The 24,978-nt window shown below is 38.1% G+C and overlaps 1 protein-coding gene across 4 annotated transcripts in view; it reads left to right on the forward strand.

Moving 5' to 3' along the window:
• Window positions 1-24,978, forward strand: part of Znf385d (zinc finger protein 385D) — a 1,018,268-nt gene that overhangs the window by 684,250 nt on the left and 309,040 nt on the right. The gene's annotated exons all lie outside the window — the stretch shown is intronic.

Below are 24,978 nucleotides of genomic sequence, written 5' to 3' on the forward strand. Positions count from 1 at the left end.
TCCCATCTGGCCTGACACTCTCCTCTGCTGATGAAGTGGTGAGTCGTTGACAGTGGTCATGCCAGCTACTCAAATCGCCAGTGGTTTGCCAGAGACATGCATGCCTTACCTTTTGCCATCAGGGGGAAAATGTGAAGTTGGTTGGACCTAGGAAATACTGTGCAGCCCCAAATCAGTATGTTTATTCAGGCCTGTTTCAAGCAAATAGAGACTGTGGAGAATTTGACCCTGAGAAAATGCTACAGAAAAAAAAAAAATGAAATTATACATATTAAACAAATGAGCAGAAATGAGACAAATATTAATGCTCACTGTAAATGTTGCTATTAATAGCATATTAATTAAACCTAGAGAAAAGGGCAAGCAAAATTTAGAAAATGAGAGTAAGCCCCTCAAGTTCAGCTTGGTGTTAATTATAGGTCAGCTGTCTCCTTTAAAATGAGTAAGAAAAGTAGGAAAAATATTTAGTGCTGTGTCTGTCATAATAAAAAGTACTTTATTGAGGAATCTTCTAATACAATAACTAAGACAATTCTAAACAAGAATCTTATTCCCCTGCCTATAATAGACACATTTGTACTGTCTGAGAAAGACCTTGTTCTTCCCCTGGATGCTTAGAACATTCTTCCATTAGCATTTACACTTTTGGTTGTGACTGGACCATCAAGTTTCACCTCCAAAGCAGTATGTTAGAAACACAGTTAAAAGGCAAGGTTATGAGGAAGGAAATGTTCAGAAAGCAGCAGGCAGCAGAGAAAAACATCTCTCTTTTTTAGAGTGTTCAGTGGAAACATTTAACTCCTTCTAATTAGTTTGTAGTGAGTGATCTGTTATGGGGAATTAGGTCCACTAGAGCCTTTCTCTACACTCAGGAGATGTTTCTATCTTCCCTGTGCCTGACAGGGGGACAGAATGATTAGGAAAGAACTTGTATGTTTAAATTTCCCGTTTTAATTTTTGAAGTCATTGCCATTATATTTTTTACAAATGAATCTTCAATGACATGCAATAAATTAATATATAACAGAGATGGAGAATGTGATGGGTGAATACTGCCAGAAAGGGTCATACAAAGGGACTTGAAATCTAAGAGAGCTTAAAAACAGTAAAAGTTTCGCTCTTAAGACAGTTCTCTTTTAAATTTATGTAACATTCTTATTTTAAGAAGCCAAATTTCAAATTTAATCAGTTCACCTAACAAAGTCATTAATATAGCCTTAAAGTTTGAACTAATATTTTTTCTATCCTTTTGAAAGAGATCTCCTTAGTTGCTATAATTATATGGAAATGAGAAGAGTTTATTTAAGGAATAAGTTCCAAAATTCATGGGAGAGTGAGGACTTAGGAAGCTACTCTTTTTTGGGTGGGATGATTGTCCACAAATATAAATAATAAATTTAAATTTGTGGTTTCTGACTTCCATTTCAAAAAGCTTGGTCACAATTGCTTTTGACCGAAAAAGCAAAGGACAAGTTATATTGGTTAGTGAGTGTGTATTTAACAACAAAACATCAAACGGTGCCTTGTACAAATACCTCAGTATTATTCCTCATTCTCAGCTTTTATGCATTCCTGCATTTTTTACATCATTTGTCTTATAACACTTAAGTATGGATTGAAAAAGATAAATATTAAAATAGTTTTGAGTACAACTGGCTTTCAGGTTCCATAACTGTTCTACATATTATAGATTTTAAAAATCAAGTCATAAGGCTAATTCTCAAAGCTTTCCTGCTTTAGAAAAAGTGATTCTTGTATAAGCAGAAACCCATTTCTACTTTGACCTTGAGCAAAGGATGTCTCTATTTGTATTACACTATGAAAAACATGTCAAAAACAACAAAGGTCATGGTCACTGCCCTCTCTCTTTTTGCCTGTGTCTCTTTAAAGAAGCCATTGCATATCATTTCCCACAAAGATTAGTTTTGCAACAGAATTTCACACATGATTGGTGGCATTAAGAGAAAATATAGCATAAGAGGTAGCTAGAAATATCAAAGCTTAAAGTGGTTGAGATCATGCTTGAACCAAATTGCTAGGGTTGAAAATGGGAAGACGCTTTGCTTTGTGGCAGCACTAAAATCATTATGAAGCAGCTGGAAGTCAGCCCTCATTGAATGTGAACTCCAGGTTTGCACAGCTTTTGAAATAGAAGGTATTTCCACAAAACTCTCTCACTTCCAAAACCTCAAATGCATTTGAACCTTCAGAAGAGCACTCTTTGGGTTGCATGGAGCCTCTTCTTACCAGCTTTTCAGTTCTCTCTCTCTCTCTCTCTCTCTCTTTCCCTCCCTCCCTCTCTCCCTCCCTCCCTCCCTCCATCTCCCTGTTTTTGCCCAATTGCAATGTCACTTTTCTGTAAGCTGAGAGGAAAAAGGTTAACCTAGCCAAGGTCAGAAAGGAAATCAGCAGCGGTATCAGGATGGATGCTTAGAGGTAATGCTGTCTGTCCCAAAACATAGTACCTGGTAGGAGATGAGGAGTGTGGGGTGCAGATGGAGTTGGTGAGCTGAGAGCCTGTGATGTGATGTTGAACCTGTATCATCCTTAGCACTCTGCTCAGTGATAAGCACTTAGAAATATGTGCTGCATGCTCTAGATTGGATGGATGATGGAGACTGCTGAGGAGGAAAAGCTACTTCCTCATCTCATCCTTTGATACCTAGTCCTTTTCTAGTGACAAAAGAATTCTTTTTGATCCTGAAACACTAATTACACTTAAGAAAAAAACATAGTGATAAGGAGTGGGCCTTAGAAATTAGATCATAAATTCACTGTAATGAATTCCATAGTCTTTTTTCCATTTCCAGTTGCTTCTTGCATCAGAGGGCTCTGCAGTATGAAAAGAAGGGAGATAACTCTATGGAATGTCAAGGCCAGTATACGAAACTGAAAAATACCTAAAATCACCGTATAAGATGGTATAATTATACTATAACTGACCCGATTACAGTTTCAGTTTTCAGCTTCGTTTTGCTTTTGTGGAGTGGCACTCTCTCACCATAGGGTGAGGTGGATAAGAAAAGACCCTGTGTACAAGTAGCTGAAAATACCTGAGAAAGCCACCAGTTTTGAAGGTTAGCATTTGTATTGGAAGAAGCAAATGGATTTAGTTTTTATTACTGTTTGGAAGACTTTTGAAAACTTGTTTTTCATATTTGTTTCTCATATTTATGCATTTTCTTGATAAGAGAAAGTACTTGTGGCAGATTGCTTTGAGGATAAAAATGCAATGATATAAACATATTTTCATAAAAACAATTTCTCAAATGTGTATAGACATTTGTATTTTTCAAAATGTGTAAACGTTATGGGTTTTTTTGGTACTGGGGATTGAACTTGGGACCTTGCACTTGCGAGGCAAGCGGCAGAACCACTGGGCAAAATCCCTGGCCAACATTATGCTTTTTTAATGCTCAAAATAACCCATTGGAATAAAGAGACAAAATATAATTATTCCTATTTTTAGATGAGGTATTTGAGCCTTGCATGATTGAAATAACTTTCTCAAGGTCACACAAACGTAAATGATAGGTGCAGAATATTCTTCATTTGTTACTTTGGAGACTATCTTCAGTGCTCTTATTTCAGAGCATAAGGATTCCAGGGATATTTTTATGAATGGAAGTTATTTATAACTAGTAATGCTAGAAAAAATATTCTAGCTAATAGTCAAGGAAACGAATACAAATGGTAGGACATAAGATGTTTGTATTTTGACTTAGTAGACTCACAATTGATAACAGATGTCTGCAAATGATTCACATTTTTTAAAATTCTGCATTATCTTTTTTTTAATCAAATAATAGAGAACTCAAATACTACCTTGCAGGCATGAATCAATTTTATAGACTGAATGTTTGTGCTCTTCCCAAATTTATAGGTTGAACCAGTTTATTTGTGGAACCCCTAATCCTTCATATGATGTTATTAGGAGGGGGCACCTTTGGGTAGTAGTTAGGATTTGATAAAAGTCATGAGGCTAGAGCACCCCGGGTGGGATTAATGCACGTCTAGGAAGAGGAAGACTCACTAGAGTTTCCTGTCTCTGTTATGTGAGTCTGAAGTCAAAAGGTGGCTATCTGCAAGCCAAGAGGAGCCTTCCCCCAAACCAGCCCAGGCTGCCCCTTCATCTTAGACTTCCAAGCCTCCAGAACTGCGACAAGTAAGTGTCTGTTGTTTAAGCCACCCTTAAAGATGCCCTATGGTGTCGTGTTCCAGCGGCTTGAGGTGACTGGGACATTTAGCTTCAGGCAGGATCCAGGCTTTCTCTGCTGTCCAGGCTTCTCCAAAACAGCATCAGGTATTATAGCTTATTTCAATTTCATGGTTTCTATTTCTGCTTTCTCACCATTTAACTCAATGCTTGTAAAAGATTACAGGTCACTTATGCTACAATATCTCTCATATTTACAATGACCACCTCTCCACTATTGTTTAAAGTGTATTCCAGCCTGATCTTTATGCCATGATACCAAAAGTGGAAAAAAGATCCTACTTTAAAATCTCAGCTGTTCCACTTGCCAGTACTGTCTCCTTGGACAAGTCACCTCACAGTGTTTTGTTTGTTTGGTTTTCTTTTCTTGGTACTGGGGATCGAACTTGGGTCCTTGTGCTTGCAAGGCAGGCGGTGGAACCACTGAGCTAAATCCTCAGCCCCCACCTCACATTTTTAATATTTTTTTCTTTATAAAAGAATAACAGCAATATTTCTCACAGTTGTATTTTGGGGGCTACATATACAATGGACATAAAAATGCCTAGCACTAGAACATACGAAGTGAGTAGTCTATTAAATGTAATTTTTTTCTCTTGCTTTTATCCAACCAATATACAATATATAATAATTGAAAAATTAATTTTGTTTGCTAAGGTCAAAGTGGAAAATAGGAGCCATGCTAATTAACTCGTGTATAAGGACTTTAATGCAGGTAATTTACCACAGAGGTGATGGAAGAGATGAGACAGTACATGAGGGATGGTGCGGCAGTCCAAAGACTAGCAGTAGCAAGAATCAGGTAGGTGTGAGAGAAGAGATAAGAGAGAAGGCCAACTCCCAGGCCCATTACAGGCCTGATAAATTGAAGCATGGGGGAGCCCTAGCCATAGGCTCATAGAGAGGCAGAAATAGTTCAGCTTCTCCATGTCCCTCATACTCCAGTCCATTGTTTCTTCCTCACCTTGATGAAAGAGAGCAAGAGGATGACTGACAAGGCAGCCTGGGAAGTGCATCCTTCGTGTTAGCCACCACAGGGCAAGACGTAATGTCAGAGAAAATAGGCCAAGGACCTGAAGGGAGACCTTAGTGACAGCAGTAGAACTGTAAAACTGGGAGAGCTTTCTGCAAAGGCATCTCAAGTGTCCATTAGAGTTTGAGGAAGATACCAGTAAGAGGAAAGGCAGTATGACTGAAGAGCTTCTGGAAACTCCTGGCAGCTGAAGTATCTACCTTGTTACTTTCTTGGAGGGTTATTTTTTTTAAATTTTATTCTATTGGTACACTTTAGCTATACAGTATAATGACATTCATCATTGGAAATTTGCACCTTTACATAATCTCTCTTCCCCCTTCCCCTGCCCTCCCTTCAACCCCTCCATCCCTCCCTATTTACAAAGACTTTGTTTCCATTTTTTCATTTTCTCATATTCCATTCCCTTCTTTCCTTTCCCCTACCTGGGAGGGTTATTTTAGACAAATTAGAAAATCGCTCTCTCTATCAGTTTTTTTCCTTTATCCAATGGTTTAAGGAGTCTGTCTGACTGTGAACTTCATTGAGACTTGAATAGTCTGCAAAGAACTATATAAATGAGCTTTGTAATGAGGATGTGAAAAACAAGTAAATTAGAAAGAGAAGACGGGAGTTTGGAACATGACAACAACTTGGAAATAAATATCCAGCTGCACAGTTTAGCATTCATGCAGAGATTTCTGAGTACACTGGGGAAGCAAGGATTTAGTTACTTCCTCAAATAGTCTTTGATATTGTGGGTTTAAATGTACCCTACAGGTCATGTAATCTGTTCTTTGCCATTATTCTATAACAAAGAGAAATTGCAGAAGGGTAGGTAAGGAAGAGAAACAAAGCAGGGAGGGGACCCTGAGATTCCGTGCCATGTGTTCCTTCCTCTCCAGCACTCTGATGGAGGTAGAAGCACTGAAAGCTGTGAGAGTTTATTAATAGTTGCTTAAGAAGGGAAGAGGGATTTTCTATTGATTTTTATCTATTCCTCCATGTGTTGCTGGCCTTCTAAAGACAGATTTCTTTGGCTGAGTAGACCTACTATCAAAAAAACAAAAAGGCAAAACATTCTGCTCTGTTGTATGGAATTAGTAGAATCTCTCTCAAAGTCCAGTAGTACAGCCCTGTGATAGTTCTTGACTTATGGCACCCTTGTTTTGAAGCAGGGCTGTGTTAACTGCTGTGAAGCATTTCCCTTGCAGTGCACAATATGGAAGGCTCTGTTTACCACCAGGTGTTTTAATTAGCTGCCCTGAGGAAAGGTGAGCTATAACTTAAAGGTCTACAAGGAGTCTTCAGAATCATGCCCTAAGGAAGATTTATCAGTTAAAAAAAGGCACAGGAGAAGGCAGATTGCTTAAAAAATGTTTCCTTTAAAAAAGTTATGCAGGGGCCGGGAATTTAGCTCAGTGATTTCGCTGCCTACCGCACAAGCGCAAGGACCCGAGTTCAATCCCCGGTACCCAAAAAGAAAAAAAAAGTTATGCAGGATCCTACATAATAACCTTTTAGTAAATTACTTGTCTTTTAGCACTGTTGCCTGATTTTTGTTATTGGTAAAATCTATTTTTGGGTAAGAATATTTTAATGACCTCAAGAGCTTCATGGACCTCTTGTTTTCCTTAGAGAATTCTTGGGTCGTCTGTGTGAATTATCCTCATGCCAACAGGTGATATGGCCCCTGCTCATGCAAGGAAGATACTTAGTATGGGCTGAATGCTGCTTTGTACTAGGGGCTGCTACCAGCTCTTTCATTGACACCTCACCATCATCCTTTAAAGGAAGGAAAGTCAGAGCATCTAAACCCTGAGTGTACAAAAGTATCATCTGGGGAAGGATGGAAATAAACTATTATCAAAACCTCATGAAGTCCAGTAAAATCTGACTCTCTGATGGTAGAGCCAGGCATCTGTACTTTGTTTTAAAACCCTTGGTTGATTCTGCAGGACATCTAGAATTGAGAACCACTGAAATGCATAATTTGAACCATTTCATAGAATGCATCTTGAGGCCCAAGTTTCTAGCTTGTCCCAGATCACTCAGGCAGCAGTTGGCAGGGTGAGGACTCCAACCCATATCAATCTGAGTTCAAAAGCTCCATTCTTTCCCCCAAAACACACTGCTTTCTCTTGCGGAAATCTGCCCTATGCTATGAAGTCTAGGCCTATTTACAAAACACCTTGTGCTGCCCAGACCTGGTTTCCAGAGTGAAAATACCTAAGGGATGGAGACCTGTCCTTTTCACTTGGGATGTTCTATAGAGTTGGTTGACCCAAAAGAGTCTACTTCTGTATACTAGTTGATTCAGTATCACAGTGTTATAGTTCTGGAAAGGACTTTAGAACTATGCTTCCTGGAATTTAATGTTCCTGCAAATCACTCAAGGATGGTAATAAGATACAAATCCTAATTCAGTGAGTCTGAGGTGGTGTGGCCCAGAATTCTGCCTTCCTGATCTGCCCACATATGGTATTGAAGCTCATGGTCTACCCATTAATCTTCTGGCCTACCCACTCTTAAGTAGTAATGCTTTAGAAATCTTTTTGTTAAGCTCTTGCTTTCTGCAAATGTGAGTGGTCAGGTCTAACTCCCCAACTGAGTGGCCCATTTTAAATTCCCATTAGCATAACTCACCATCCCATTTGGCCTGGGATTGACCAGGTCCCTAAGACATGGCACTTTCAGTGCTAAAACAAAGGTTTTTGCAGACTGTGGTGGATTGGTCACTTTAGTTCCCATAGCCTGAATGTGAATCATAACTGTAACACTGAAGAGTGGGGAAAACTTGGTTAACTTGATCTCTTTGATCCTCATATTCCTTAATCTGTGAAAGAGGAACAATAAATGAATTAAATTAGGCAGCATATGTAAAGCCTCAGAAACACTGTCAATAAATGTTGGGAATAGCTATGATCATTTATTCATAGAACTGATCCAGCACGGCTCTTCATTACTGCAAAGAAGAAGCACCCCCCAAATCAAGTGCTGGTGGCCATGGATTATCTTCACTACATCATCTCAGTACAGAAAGGGCAACTAAGAAATGATGTACTTCACTTTGAATAATAGTATTCTAGAAAGCTAAGTTAGATAAACATATTATAGGCAGTCAGATAGGGCGAGGCCCTTGAGAGAGTCAGGACAAAGGTAAAACATTTCACAACTGTGGCCAGAGACACATCTGTTAGAGACCAGGCCTCAAGATGACAAAATGACCAAGCCTGTATACTTCCTCAAAGGACAAACACCAGGCCTCATGAAGTCTAGATAGACATCAGTCACCTCAGTGGGTGACCAAAGACCTCTGAGCCCATCATTTCCTAGAAGTCTTTATTCTTTCCATCCACACTTGTTATGTGACTTGTTTCCCAATTGAACAACTATTACCGAGTGACTATACTTGTAACCTTATTGGGTGATCATAGCTGTAACCCACATTGCACCCACATGGGTTTCCTCTATGAAGCTCCCCTGTAAAGCAGGGCCCCTGGCTGCCCATTTGGGACCCCTCGTCCCCCTCAGGAGCTATCCTACCAATAAATACCTTCCTACTCTTAACCGCCATTGTTCCTAGAATTCATTCTTCAATTTTTAGAGAACACGAGCTCAGCATATCAGGCATCTAACACGTTGGGAGATACAATATTTTTATATTTCATGTCCTGTGTCATATCCTGTATCATGATAGGCAAGCAAGAGTGAAGTCATTTTTGGGTCAGTGCACAGCTTGCCCAGCCCAAATATCAACACTAATGTCTTTTGTTTGGTGTTTAGGGAAATAAATGTCTGGCTAAAACTTCATCATCTTGGAACATTCTGAACTGGTTCTCCCTGTTCCTGAGGACCTTTTTTATCCATGAGTGTTTCTTTGAGCTCTGTAACAACTGATGAGGGTGGCTGCAGCTAATGACTATGCCTTCCATCTCCTGACCCGTCATAGTGCTGATAATCAGTATCCTTAAAACTACACACTGGACAAGGTGGCACCTCCATTGCAGCTTCTGCTGAAGAGGCTCACAGAGAGGAAAAAGGTGGGACTTTTAACTCATGCACTCCCTAGAACAGAGATGGGCACAAACATATTCAATTCATTAAGGGTTATTGAGTGTGATGCCAAACAATGGAGATCTCTCCCCACCTCCCCCCCCCCCCCGCTTCTTTTCAATAAAGAACAAGGTTCTACTTTCTCTTGCTCAATTAGCTGGTGTTGAGTGAATGAAGCTAGCTTTACCAGTGCTTACCTAGGAAAGCCAACTCTCACCACCTGTCAAATGCCGGTTGCTTTGCAGATCATTTAGCCTGCCATATATGTGATTGTTGTGTGAGATGCAAAGAGTATTTTTGTTCTTTCTACTATGATTAATAAGTGGGGCTACTATAGCAGCAAACTACTGCATAGCATAGGCTGGGCTGATCTGCTGCCAACTAGTGTTTTTGACAAGACAACAAATTAACATCAAGGTGGAAGCTACTCTTCCTTTCCTGGGACATAAAAGTGTGATCGCAGAAAAGACCTAGCATAATCACACTTGCACTGCTAACCATTTTAGAAGCAAAACTGGGAGATTCCGGTGTCTGCTCCCATTTCTGCTTCCCATAGTTATAGTCTGTACTATTCAGAAAGGGCATTTAAATATATAAAAGACTAAAGTGTACATTTCATAGACAGGAAAATAGAGGCTATGTGATTTTTTTTTTTGGTACCAGGGATCAAACTCGGGTCCTTGTGCTTGTGCAGCAGGCAGCGAAACCACTGAGCTAAATCCCTGGCCCAAAGAGGCTAAGTGATTATTAAATGTACATATGTAGCTATAAGCAACACACCAACTAAACATTAAAGCCTGAGTTGGTCTAGTGGGTGAGCTGGATAAATTGCCTTGTCTCAGTTTCCAAATCAGTAAATCGAATGAATTGGCAATTCATCCTACTAGTTGAAGTGTGACTAGAATGTGACTAAGCATAGCTAAGTTTTAGTGAGTGTTGAGTCTGTACCAGCCAGTTTTTCAGGTGTCAGTTCACTAGTCCTCACAACAGCCCTGTGATGAAATATTATTGGTATTCCTGTTTTAAAACTGAGGAAACTAAGTACAGAGAGTTCAAACGATGATGACATTAAATGGAGTGGCCAAGCTAGATCACACTCATGTCTGCCTTCATAGCCTAGGCCTCCCCTCCACACTGTTTGGTTGACCTTGAGTAAATCCTAGCTTCAGAAAAGCAAAGCCTGGGAGCACAGTCTCACTATTCAAATGCAGCAGTTTCTGAAGGCAACAGGCACAAGTGAACAAAGGTACAAACAACTCCTTTCAGTTTGCTAACCAAGGCAGCCATGTGCTGTTGGAGGGGCCTGAGGCTGAGATCGAGGCAAGATCCCAGTTTCCTTTCAGGAAGTCTACATAAGAGCAAGAGACGGAAATCTTACTCAGGGAACATGCAACACTAACCCTTCTTCCATCTGTGACTTATAATGCTACACACAGTATTTACCAGTTTCTTTTATCAACTCACTATGTACTAATAAGTGTTACGACCTTTACTTGTGAGTTTTTGCCTGATATAAGGACTGTGCTCTTCCAAGTGGAGCAACAGATTTCTCTTTCCCTTTGTTCTTCCTAGGCACATCAGCAATGTACCAGCCACACATGGAGTGTACTGGAGTGATATTTTCCTATCAGATAATAATTGAAACTTCTTTTAGACCCTTGGAGCACCAAACACTGAGAGAGACCAAAAACTCTTTCTATACCCTCAATAGAATATTTTTAAATAGGTGATACAATCTATCTGTAATTTTTAATTGAATATATAGAGTCTCACTAGTGACAACTAAGTCAGTCCCCCTTGCTCCTGCGCCTTTTCTTGTATTTGCAAGACTAAATTCTGTAGAATATTTACACCTCTCACTGGTTTTTACATAGAAAGGAAGCATACTGTTTATATATATTATATTGGTTATCTAATATTGATGTTCCTCACTCTTTTTATTTTATGGATGCATGGTAGTCTAACTCAGGGCTATAATTGTGACTCTTCTGTCTCCCTTAAAAGAAACAAAGCTCTTTCCATTTATTACTAATAAAAACCTCGATTATCATTGTGCATACAAAATTCTTTGTGCACATGGATACTAATATTGACAGGGTGAATTCTTAGAATTGCTGATGCTAGGCATATTTAATTCTCGTGGATAGTGCCAAATGTCTTATGAAAAATTTTTATTGATCAATTTCTACATCTATTTCTCCCATTTAACATAGAATAACTGCTTTAAATTGGTAAATCATTTATTTGAAAACTATCTCAAAGACCTCTTAGTGAATATTCAACGTAGAACAACATAGTCTTCATACAATTTTGTCCTTGCTTGCTCTTCATTCTGTTTCTTTATTTCACTTCTATTGTGTTAATTACATCTGGATGTTAATTTTTATATTCACAAAAAGCAGTGGTGCCATAAAAGTGAAAGATATATTATGCTTTAAGAATGGGGATAAATATTGTGGGAAAAAAATGTCCCTTGTAAGTGAAATATTTCCTTCCATCTTCAAAATTAGAAGACACATCTCTAAATCTTTTAAGTCAATTAAATTTAAAGCCAAACAATCACAAATATGGTTGAAAGTTTCACTTTTTTGGAGGCAGTGGGTTTAAAAAGGTTCAAACATATTTACATCATTTCATATTTCAGGTTTTATTCTTCTACTTCTAATGCTATGTTCTACTTTTTAACATCTTCATTTAGTATACATTAAGGTCAGAAATAATATCTAATGTCTATAAAATGTCTCTATAGTAAAAAGGAAAATGTCACATTTAACAACATCTCCAAGCAGTGATTATGGTCATCTTTTCTTGAACTGTCTAGATCTTTATAAATATAAACTCATCTACTCCTTAAAGCAATGCTGTTGTTTTAATGAACTAGATGTCATTATTTCTACAGAAAAGGGAAGATTATAAGGTTAAGTTACCTGCCTAAGATCAAGTAGATTGAAAATGACAGTTGTTCCAGGGATTTAGCTCAGTGGTTCCACTGCCTGCCTCTCAAGCACAAGGACCCAAGTTCAATCCGCGGTACCAAAAAAAAAGAAAGAAAGAAAGAAAGAAAATGACATGTACCTGATTGAAACCATGACTTTCTCAGTAGGTACTTTATGTACCAAAATGTTTACACTACCTCTTGGTGTTTTCTGTCCAGTATTCTTGAGCCACTTCGGGGTAATATCAGTAGTAGGAGACACTTATGTAAGGTGAGAGTGCTCACTTTCTTGATACTTGGTTTCAATCTTAAGGACAATTACAGCCACCTCCAGTAAGGTATGAACAGTGCTAAAAGCCCTACCTTGCCGTACATATTATGAAGATGGAGGGGCAGTTAGTCAGTTTTTCTGTTGCAGAAATGTCCAGTATTACCTGCTATCTCTTTGGACCATGCCTAGCCATCCTACTGGTGACATGGGAAAGACAATTAAGTGAAGGAGGTCACTAAATCACTATACTCAATGACATGCTAATTAGGAATGATATGCAGAAATCACAGTCTATTGTCCTAATTTACATCCCTTCTGTCACTCAGCCGTCCAGTTCTCCCCTATACTACTGATTCCACAAGGCTCATATAGCATACAATAGAAAAATCTCACTGATGACAGTTTGGAATCTCATTGGATGTCTGACAGAATGATGTTACCTTATGTTCACCTTCTATTTAAGGTGAGAAAAAAAAAGATTAAGAGATCAAATTGTCCAACCCAAACAGTCAGTGTTGAGTGTTTAGCTGGAGCTGTGTAAAATTCAAGTCAGTCGACTCCTTTTCTCTACCATTTATTCTCCTAGAATTATGAGATATGCATGTCTCATTTTTTTCTTCACAATGAATTTAGATGAATATTGCTCTTTTCATTTTGTAGATGAGGAAATGACACTTCCCTATCATTATACAGAAAGTGAAGGAGCAAAGAGTTGAATCTTTGCTTCTTGGACTTAGGGCTCCAGTCTGCCAGATTTGCACTAGATTTGAATGTGGGTGAATGTCTATACTTCACAAGGTCTAATGAATTAAAAAATCCTTTCCAGCCCTAAAATTATCTGATCCTACTGTAGCTGTGGGAATGGAAGGGTATAACTTGTTGGAGCAATAAATCATTGCAGCCCACACAAGTTCCTTGGACACAATCAAGTCTCTCTCATTCTATTTCTGTCAGCAGTGCACATCATTTCTCTCTAGTGTGGACTCCTGTAATTGTCCCTAATGAGTTTCCTGATTTGTTTCTCTTATGCTTCAAATTCAAGCAACATTTTGCTATCCCAAGGTGTAGCTACAGACATGATATCCCCGCTATAATATGCACATGTACTCAATACATCTAATAGTGCTTATTTCCTGATATATGGGCTCCACACATTTCCTGTCTAGGAGACCAGTACAGTCCACACATAGCCCCAATTTAAGTGGCAGTTTTGTAAATTATTTTTAATTTCTCTTCTGTTATCCTAACTTGCAACTTTACAGTGGGAAGTACTACTCCATTTCTCAACTTTCTGAGTCTTTGTTTCATGTGATTATACAAGCTATAGTTTCTTTTTCCCCGGTCTCCAAAATTCCAAGCAATCATTTTCTTCACTTTTAGTCTCCTCTGCCTTTCAGTATTTTATATGAAAACATAAACATTTAGGGCTAGGGATTTAGCTCAGTGGTTTCGCCTCCAACCTGAGTTCGATCCCCAGTACCAAAAAAACCAAACATAGACATTTCACAAATTCTTCAACAGGAACTGCTGCAATGCACATTTTTAAAGAAAGCTCATCTAATTCTTTATATAAGGAGTAAATATTCTTTCCTCTGAATTTTCATATGTAATATTTCCTAGACCCATTTGAGCAAGATCCTGGAGTGTTGTGTAAGTTCTAGTTTTCCTGTTCCCTAGTTTCTGTTGATATAGCCCAGGAATCAGTATTTTTGAAAACTTCCCCCAAATTTAACATCACAAGATTGTCAGCTGTCCACAGATTATCCTATACATGCAACACAGTTGCACTTAAAATACTGACAGGATTTGACTTTGAACTAGTTAAAAGATACTACAAATTATCTTAAACATAAATTGAATACTCTAGGAAGTTATGAGAAAGGAGTATTCCTTCAGGGGAAACTTACCCTAAAACATATTATAATGCTATAATAATTTGGTCCAGAATAATAGACAGGTAATAAAACTAGCTCAGAATTTCAAGAGGTAAATATTGATATTTTTGAAACTAGATATTAAGGCTAATAAAAATTATATTTCAGCTCATTGGTAAAAGTAGAAACAAATTGTTTGGCAACAGCTGGGTAAACATTTAGATAAATAAATAAAGTGGATTCTTATTCCACTTCTAATACCAAAGTAAATTGCAGTTTGAACAAAGATTGAAAGATAAAAATTAAGCTTGTAAATATATGGATGAAATTCAGAGTGAGAAAATTTTTACACTTGTAGTAGAAAAGGCCCTTTTAATCAGTACACAAACCCAGTGCTATAAAAAGGGAGAGATAATTAATTTATTGAAATAAATTTTGTACTTTACACTGGGGAAAAAAATCCAGAAAGTAAAAAAACAAAAGATAAAATTAGAACAACATGTATAATTCTAATCTCAGATAAATGGCTAAATACTTTAATAAGGAGCTTATAAGAATTAATAAGGGAAGACAACTAAGAATTGATGAAGGATACAAATATTGACAAACTTAGTCTAAAATTTCATTAAGAACAAAAAACCTGGAATAGCCAAGAAAATATTGAAGGAAAAGAACAAATCTGGAGGATTGACCCCACCACACTTCAAGGCGGAGAATCCAGAAACAGACTTACAGACATATTGTCAACTGACTTTTTTCTTTTTCTTTTTTTTGGTTTTTGAGACAGGGTCTCACTATGTAATTCAGGTTGTCCTAGAACTCACTATGTAGCCCAGGCTGGCCTTGAACTCACAGAAGTCCTCTTGCATCAGCCTCCTGGGAGGCTGAGATTATAAGTGTGCACCACCACACCTGGCTTGTCAAGTGAATTTTGACAAAGAAACAGCAGCAATACAATGGAGAAAAGATAGTATTTTCAAAAAATTATTCTGGAAAAACTGGACATTCACAAGCAAAAAGAAAAAAGAAAGAAAAGAAAGAAAGAAAGAAAGAAAGAAAGAGAAAAAGTCTAGGTACAGACCTTAAAACTTTCATAAAAATGGACAGAGAAATGAATCACAGACTAAATTAAAATGCATAACTATAAAACTAGATGATAACATAGAAAATCTATTAAAAGTTTTCAAAATCCTTAAACATGTTAAAATGCAACACTAAAGGCATAATTTATGAAAGAATTGATAATCTAAACTTTATTTAAATTAAAAATTTCTGCTCTGGAAAAGACACCATCAAGAGGTCGAGAAGTTATGTCCCAACTGGGAGAAAATACCTGTATTTTCAAAAGACATATCTAAAGAAACATTCTTATCCAAAAGAACTCTTCAAACTCAAGAATAATAAAACAACCTCATTTAAAAATAGACCAAAGACCTTGCAGACATCTACCCAAAGAATATGTAAAGACAGAAAATAAAATTAAAAGATACTCCATATCATATGTCATCAGGGGATTCAAATTAAAGCAACAAAGAGATCCTACTACACATCTATCAGAAAAGAAAAAAAAATCCAGAACACTGACAACCCCAGATGCTAGCTGAGATGGGAATCTCTCATTTATTGCCTTTGGGGATAGAAAATTGTACAGGCATTGTGAAAGACAGTGTGGCTGTTTATGACAAAGCTAAACTTGCTATTACCATGTGATGCAGAAGTTAGACTCCTTGGTATCTACCCAAAGGATCTGAAAACTTATGGCCACGTGGATGTTTATAGCAGCATTATTCATAATTGCCAAACCTTGGGACCATCCAGGATGTACTTCGGTAAGTGATTGAAAAAATTACGACACCTCCAGAGACTGTCATATTAGTTGCACTAAAAAGAAATGAATTATCAAGCCGCAAAGAGACATGGAAGAACCATAAGTACTTATTACTAAGTAAGGGAGGGCAATATGCAAAGACTACCCACTCTATGATTTCAACTACATAACATTCTGTAAAAAGAAAAACTGTGGAGAGAGCAAAAATTACTGGTTTTGAAGAGCTGGAGGGAAGAAGGGATGAGCAGGCAGAGCACAGACAAATTTAAGTCAGCGGAACAAATCTGAGTGGTGCTGCTGTGGTGAATACATCCTGTTACACATTGGTCCAAACCCATAGAATACATAACACCAAGAGTGAGCTATAATGTAAATTACGGACTCTGGTTGTTGTGAAATACCTATATATGCACAGAATTTATAACAAATGTATCATTAATGGAGGATGTTGACAATAGGGGGATATGTATGTGCAGGATCCAGTGATATATGGAAAATCTCTGTACTCTGCTGTTCAATATTTCTATTAATCCCAAACTGCCCTAAATCTTAAATTAATCAAAAGAAAGAAAATGGATAACCAAGTTACATATAAAGAAATATTATCAATGAAAATACACCTAACTTCACTCATAATTACCCTTAGCTTTACTCGTAGTTAATAAAATATACATCTAAATAATGAGATATGTATAATCTTTCCATTAGTGGTTGGTATATTTTAAAAAGTACCTCAGACAAAGGACTACTATCTAGAATATATAAAGAATTGAAAAAAATCAGACCCCCCAAATTCAAAGACCCAATTCAAAAATGGGCATCCGAAATGAACAGACATTTCTTAGACAAAGAAGTAAAAGCAGCAAATAAATATATGAAAAAATGTTCAACATCACTGGTCATTCGAGAGATGCAGATGAAAACAACGCTGAGATTCCACCTCACTCCACAAAGAATGGCTGCTATCAAGAAATCAACCAATAACAAATGCTGGCGGGGCTGTGGGGAAAGAGGAACCCTTCTCCATTGTTGGTGGGAGTATAGACTGGTGCAACCACTGTGGAAATCAGTATGGAGATACCTCAAAGAACTAGGACTAGAGGCCCCATCTGACCCAGCTATTCCCCTGCTGGGTGTCTTCCCAAAAGAATTAAAAGAATCATACCACACTGATATATGTGCAGCCATGTTCATAGCGGCACAGTTTGTAATAGCTAAAGCTTGGAAGCAGCCCAAGTGCCCATCAACTGGAAACTGGATAAAGAATATGTGGTTTTTTAATAAAATGGAGTACTATTCAGCCATAAAGAATGAAAAACTAGAGTCATTTATAGCGAAATGGATGCATATCGAGGCCATACTCTTAAGGGAAATAAATAGGACACACGTGTAAATATCGAATAGTTTCACTAGTGTGAGAAGCTGATAGTGTAAACAAGGTTTAAAATGATTAAAATGAATAATTGATAATTTGAAATAGGAAAAAAGGTCCAAAGATGAAGGAGTGAAGGGAGGGGAGAGGGAAAGGAAAACCATGAGAAAAGAAAAAAAAAAAGGAAATGAAATCTATGTAAATAGGGAAGGGTGGAGGGGGTGAAGGGTGCACAGGTAATGGGGAAAAAAATAAGAACCAAGATATATCATGTCCAGGTACAAACACCCAATGATCAATGTAAATGAATTGTATACCTAAAATGTACCAATAAAAGAACTAAAAAAAAAAAAAAGTTGAACAAATTTTTAAGATTTTTGCCTGAATGGGCCATTCTTTTTTTTTTTTTTTTGGTACTTCTGGGGATTGAACTCAGAACCTTGCATGGCAGAACCACTGAGCTAAATCCCTGGCCAAATGGGCCATTCTTATACACAGTTGTGTATATGGAAAAAATTTTTGCAAACTACACACAAAGCACCATAATATTATATCTTATATCCATTTATATAATATATATGGATATGTCCATATAATTTTTATATCCATATACATATTTAAATTTAGTACTCATTACTCTAACAGTATTTTCAAGAAATATAGTTTATTCCCAAAAGGCCTCTCATTTATATATCATTAAGTATGTTAAGTGCAACATTGGTTTTTAAAACAACAAAAATGAACAACAGTGGGAGAAGCATCCAATATGATTATGGTGCATTCAAAATGTTGGGATGCTATACAGCTATAAAAATAAAAAAGCAGATCTGTATGTCACTACATAGAAAAATTTCTAGAATGCAATAACAAGTAAAGAAAGCAGGCCTCAGAGGGCAAAAAGTGCATCCTTCTGAGAGTAAAACTTAAGAAAGCTCTTTGATAGTCATACTGATATAACCAAGTACATTTCCAAATAAATGCAAGAACTTGGTAGCAGTCACTAGGTTTGGGAAGAAAACTTAGAAATTTTACAATATTTTTGTGCGGATAGAATGCTCTTTTAAGTCAAGGGTTTAGGTCTCTTGTTTACTGTTCTATCACAGGCATTAAATAGTATGTGATAGCTAGTAGATACTCAAAACTATATGTGGAATGGAAAATGAATGTATTGGTTCAAAATGACTATGAAATAATGTGTAAAAGGTTCTCAGGTTGTTCTTTTGCTCAGCTAGTGTGGGAAGGCCTGTTGGGCATCACCAGTTCCCTTTCAAGAACTCTCAGGTCCTAAGACAGATACTTGTGGTTAGGGCTCAATCTGTTTTCAGGCTGCAGGCCTCTTCAGGTAGTGTCATCCCTGCTGCAATGCTGAGAAACACACTGAATTCTTTGTTCTATAGTCAGGTTTCTGTCCTACCTCTTCTATCTTTTAGCTGAATGAATCTGGCCAAAGCCCTTAATATTTGTGTCAGCTGATTTATAGTGTTGTTCTTCAGTGAGATCTTGTGTGTAGTATGCACAATACAACATTCTTAGGGTTAGTGGTAGCATTTTGTTGTCTGGCAGGAAGCACTGTAGTCAGTAAAAGATTAGTGAATGAAGAATGAACAAACAAAGTAATGAAGACTGTGCATTGTGGTCAGAGGACTCAGGCTTGCCTTTCTTGGATCTCAGTGGCTCTGAGGGGAATTTCACACAAAATCAGAGGCTGATTTACTCCCAGTTGGATATACAATTAATCCTCTCTAGCTGCAAGGAGATCTTAGTCTCCCTTCCCTGTTCAATAGCTGAGTCAGTATTGCAGGGTCTAGCTTCTGACAGGTATGGTGAGTGGAGTCATCTGGACTAATTGAGGTGCTGCTTCTTCAGGGCCCGGGGTTGTTGCTATTCTTCTAAGCCTCCCTCATTCTCTTTTTGACTCAGATTTTTCATCTAGTCAGTAACCTGATTCATGATAGATTTTGAGCGATTATAGAAAGTTGGCTCTGTAGGGTGTTGGTGAGTCCATGACCACTACTTTAAAGTACCTTTTAGGGGAAAGAGAGGCTTCAGTCCTGCTGGAGTTCCTCAGAGTTCACAAGATTGCCAGAGTCCTTGAGTCACACTGCCTTCGATTGCCTTGGAAATGATGGTTTTATCTTCAAAGACAGTGGAGTGGGAAGATAATCCATTTTCACTGTAGGTTATAAGTGTTGCCTCTTGTTAATCTTAAAAATAGCTTGAATAAAGGCCTTTCAGCCAATGACTAGAAACCAATATTTAAAGAAATATCCCTTAATGAGTAATTTTAGTTTTTAGGGTTTTATTGTTTTAAAATTTTTCACTGCTTATAAATCCTTATACTTCAAGGAGTAAGGTCCATTTGAATACATATAAATATAATTTTGCTACCAATGAGGCCAGAATAGTGGGAAAAGACCCCCTGCTCACCCTTCCTTAATCTTTGTCAAAGAGAGTGGCTCAGCATGGAATGAAATAGGATTTCTATTTCTGCACTCAGAAAAGAGGCATTGTAGAACAATCATTCAGAGCGTAGGCAGTGAAGATGTTTAGGCATTGTATTAGTAGTTTCCTTGCATAGATACTGAGCTCAGCCATGTTCCTGGCCTGGTTCTAGACAGTAGCAGAAAAAGAAAAAACAAAAACAAACCAAAAAAAGAAGACTCTTGCCCTAGAAGAATTTACATTTTTTAAAGAAGATATACTAAACAACAAACCTAAAGTATATAGCATGTTTAAATATAGTAAGTGTTCTGGGTGAGAAATATAATTAAAGAGAGATCTGGCAAAGCCCTAGAGTAGTAGGCGAGCCTGCTGGAGTGGGCCTCATTGTGAAAGTAATATATGAGCCCAGTTTTGAAAAGTTAAACCCTTTATCTGCCAGGAACTAACTGGGGGAGTTGGACAAGCTCCTCTGACCAACTGAGGCTGAATTTCTTCATTTATGAAGTGGCAAAAATATATAATTTATTGTGCCATGTTAAGAATTAATCAGACATATAGATATAGAAACAGACCTACAACAGACCCTCAGAAAGTGATAGGGTTTATATTGCTTGTTTATTGTTACAAATTCAGGTGTTTTAAACTTTGGTTTTAACAAAGATAAGTAAAATGGTTTTCCTAAATGAATGTATTTATATTTTTTAAAGTGACTATGTCTTATGATAGTTTCATATAGGCCTTGACTCTGTGTCTTCACGTAAACTTATGTTCGTAACTTTGAGCTGGGAAAGAACATGCTGCTATCCTGGTTGGGTAGGCCCTTTCACCTCATTTAACATTGAAGAAGCAACCTGGATCCTAACCTGAGTAGGTTAAACTGTGACACATATAGACAAGAAGGCAGCACATAGCTAGATGGATGAAAAGGAGAGACTAGACAGCAATGGTCAGCTCTCCCATTGTTGAGACAGATACCTGATATCCACAATTTAAAAGAGGAAAAGTTTATTCTGGCTTACAGTTTCCAAGCTCTCAATTCACAGTTGGATGGCCCTAAGAATCAAGATGACAAAAGAACATGGTGGAGGAAAATTGCTCATGTCATGGCATATAGGAAGCAGAGCAGGTGAAGAGCTCAGGGGGAAGTGGCCAGGGACTTTGACCAGTCTTCAAGGTCATGTCCCGGTGACTCACTTTCTTCAGCAAGGCCCTTCCTTCTATAGGTCATTCAAGTGTGAACTCTCTGATGAGGTTAATGCCCTCATGATCCAGTCACCTTTATAGGAATTTCTTAATCCAGGCCACTTGCCAGTAAAGATTCATTGACACAGGAACTAATTGAAGACAGGTGGATCATGGACCCAAAATCCAGAAGGAGGAGCAAACTCACACAGAGGTGCAGAAATGTGGAGTGAAAGATAACAGGAAGATAAGAGTGGATGAAGCCAGATGTACTGTAGATTTAGAGGTAGATAGAGTTATTTGCAGGATTTAGATCTTTGTTCAGTGCCAGCAGACTTCAGGATTAGTTTGGAACATGGGGAAAAAAATCTGACCTTGCTATAGAAGTTGGCAGGAGATTCTAGACTGCATGGAAGCAGAAGATAGAAAGAGTTTGCGATGTTTGGCATGGAATTTTAATGAATGTGAGGAGGGAGTGGGATGAAAAGAAATCGAAGCTGCATCTTGGAAACCATAGTGATGCTCTTAGGCTGATCTCTGGCCCATTTAGGAGCAAGATCGATTCTAAAGTCCCTCACAAGGAAGCTAGTGGTGGCGAACCTATGGCACACGTACTGCCACTGGCTATTTGTATCACTGAAATTTCCAAAAGGTTCGCCATCACTGGCTGTTTGACTCTTAAGAGCCATGCCTAAGCTGGGTGTGGTGGCACATGTCTGTAGTCCCAGCACTCCAGCACTTGGGAGACCGAGGCAGGAGGATTGGTGCAAGTTCAAGGCCAGCCTGAACTACATAGAAAGGCCCTGTCTCAAAAAGCAAAAAAAAAAGGAGGAGAAGGAGCAAAAGGAAAAAGAGAAGAAAAGGAGGAGGAGGAGGAGGAGGAGGAGATGAAGGAGGAGGAAGAGGAGGAGGAGGAGGCGGCGGCTTGGCTTGCCTTATCCGTACCATTGCTTTTATTGTTACAGAGAAAGATACAAAAATGTGAGGCAAACAGGTAGGGCCTACACACTAGGTACTTGAAAGCATTGGTTTTGAAAGGCAAAGGAGAGAGAGGGAGATAGAAGAAGGGATACATGTACACATCCTACAAAATATCTATTATTCATTGTGATGTTTAAAGAAAAGTTTTCATCCAGAGCTGCTTGATGGTTTGCCCAACCACAGGGGAAGGAAAAGCTATTGTTCAGCATGTCTGTTAGAAACAAGAGGTTTACCACCATCAACTTACTGTATGGCATCCTTTGGGGACTGGCATCACCCTTGCTGCCCTCCTATTTGTGCATCTGTCTTGAAGATAGGATACTATTATAGTCCAGACTGAAAATGCCAGGCTTAGCTCCAGATGCCATGCTGATCTTTAAAAACTACAGTTGAGAAGCTCTGTGTATTTTAAAATGCATCTTTTCCATGAAGTGTAACATTTCACTAGCAGAGTTTAGAATAATCTGAATAAACATTACTAACATTGCTAACAGATCTAAAGATCAAAAATATTTTAAAATAAATTAGTTACCCTCACAAGTAGATTTCCATGTCCTCATTTTGATTTTAAAACCTCAAAGAAACAATACATAAGAAAATAATTTCTTTATATTTAAAGATGGAGGCCTTTCTCTGTTTTGAGAGAGTCTTTTTTAGGGTCTATCAAAAGTTAGTGCTCCCTATCTTTTTATAGCCATGAGAAGGACATTTCAGGCCATTAGGGACAGAAGGTGACCAAAGGATTTCATTGACTCTTTCTTCCTATCAAATGAAATGTAAAGCAAATAGGCATATTTCACCCACCCTGCTTCTACTAGGTGGAAAACTTAAATTGCCTGACTTGTCCTGAGTTTTGGAACTGGCAGAGCAAATGCCAGTACTGCAGTACTGGCTTAGACCTTATAGAAGATTCACAGGCTACCCTAGCAGTGGAGGTTGGGGGTGAAGGTGTGAAGAGGTTATGCTATTTTTCAAAATTATACATCACAGGACTACCATATAAATGGTTCTCGTTAGAAAAATTCTATTACAACTTTCTTTTGATACTGAATGATATGCTAAAAAATTATTAAGGAATTCTAAGTGAAGCTTATCAGTAAGTACATGGACATATACTATCCATGCCCACTTAGATAAATATTGGCTTTCATTATTACCTCACAGGGTTGGCTGGTGGCTACAGTTGGCTGACTGAAGTAGACACCAGTGGTTTTCATGGCTTAGCTCTCTGACTTGGCTTTCGTGAATGTCCCTTGAGGGTTTCTCAGGAGACCAAACGTGGTAATTTGTGATTTTGTCATCGTGTTAGCGGGTAATTCTTTTAGAAATTGCTCTCCAATAAAAAATATTCCAGGTCCTTCTTGCCTTGAACAAAGAATTGGATGAGACAAGCCAAAAGTGATGCCAAAATTTATTTGAAAAGTAAGAGGTGAATGGGCATGAGAGGAACCAGCTCTGCATAGTGAACTTGGGCAGAACAAGAGAAAAAAGAAGGTAAAAGCAGAAATAAAAAGTATGTGCTGCCTCTGGGAAACATAGCATGGGCTATTACGAGAAGTCACAATAGAGGGCTCCCTGTAGGCTCCAGTCTTCTTTATATTGTCCAAATCTCCTGAGAGCTCTCAAGAAGTTCTACATATGGGGGTCCTTGTGTTGCCCTGGGATCTTGCAATTGACAGGTCCTGGTCATTTTCCCCAGCCAGCTTTGCCATGCCCCATCTCCTACATCATATGGTAACCTTCCTAAAACTCTCCTTTTTCTTCTGAAATTTCACCACTACCCCAAAACAGAATGTCTTTAAATTAAGTGTCTTGGGACTCATGGAGCAAACATATTGCTAGCATTCTCAATCAGAAATATGCGCTAAATTTACCCTGAAGGCGCCCAATCTTGTCTCATCTTGGAACTAAGCAGGGTTGGGCCTGGTTAGTACTTGGATGGGAGAAATAGCTAAAATTATAGCTATCCATAGGAAATATATCATTTTTTTTCTTAAGTTCTTTTATTGGTACATTTTTAGGTATACAATTCGTTTACATTTATCATTGGGTGCTTGTACCTGCACATGATGTATCTTGGTTCTTATTTTTTCCCCCGTTACCTGTGTGCCCTCCACCCCCCCCACCCTTCCCTATTTACGTAGACATTTTTTTCCATTTTTTTTTCTTTTCTCATAGTTTTTCCTTTCCCTTCTTTCCTTTCCCCTTCCCCTCCCTTCACCCCTTTGTCTTTGGACCTTTTTTCCTATTTCAGAATATTGATTAAGGAAAGATATCTTGATGAATTTTCCAGGTCATTCTTCAGACTAGAATGTGTGTACAGCAAAATGACCCCACAGACTTGTTAGACAATTGTTGGGCCCCACTGCTAGAGCCTCTGATGCAGTAGATCAGAGGCAGAGCCTGAGAATCTACATTTCTACCAACTTCTCTGGGGATGCTCCTACTGTTGCTCCAGGGACACTTTCAGGGAAGCTCTTGTAGGCCAGCAGTTCTCATCCTTGGCTGCACATTTGAATCACCTGGGGAAAGTTACTAAAATTTCAGTGCCCAGGTTATACATCTAACCAATTTAGATTCTGTAACAGTGAGAACCAGACATCATTTTTTTTTTAAAACCTAAGATGATATCAGTATACAACTAAGTTTTAAAATCATTATTTTAGTTCTGTATTTTGCTCTCATTTCTCAAGTGAAAAAAAATGCAGGCTAAGAGAAGTGAAATCACTGAAGTGTCATAGAGCTAGTTATAAAAGAGATAGTTTTCCTGATGTCTGGTTGGGGGACTTTCACTACATGACACTTTTTA

This window comes from Heterocephalus glaber, unplaced genomic scaffold, assembly GCF_053883595.1.
Source record: "Heterocephalus glaber isolate CG9 unplaced genomic scaffold, H.glaber_assembly_v1.0 deba00001472, whole genome shotgun sequence".
NCBI lineage: Eukaryota > Metazoa > Chordata > Mammalia > Rodentia > Bathyergidae > Heterocephalus > Heterocephalus glaber.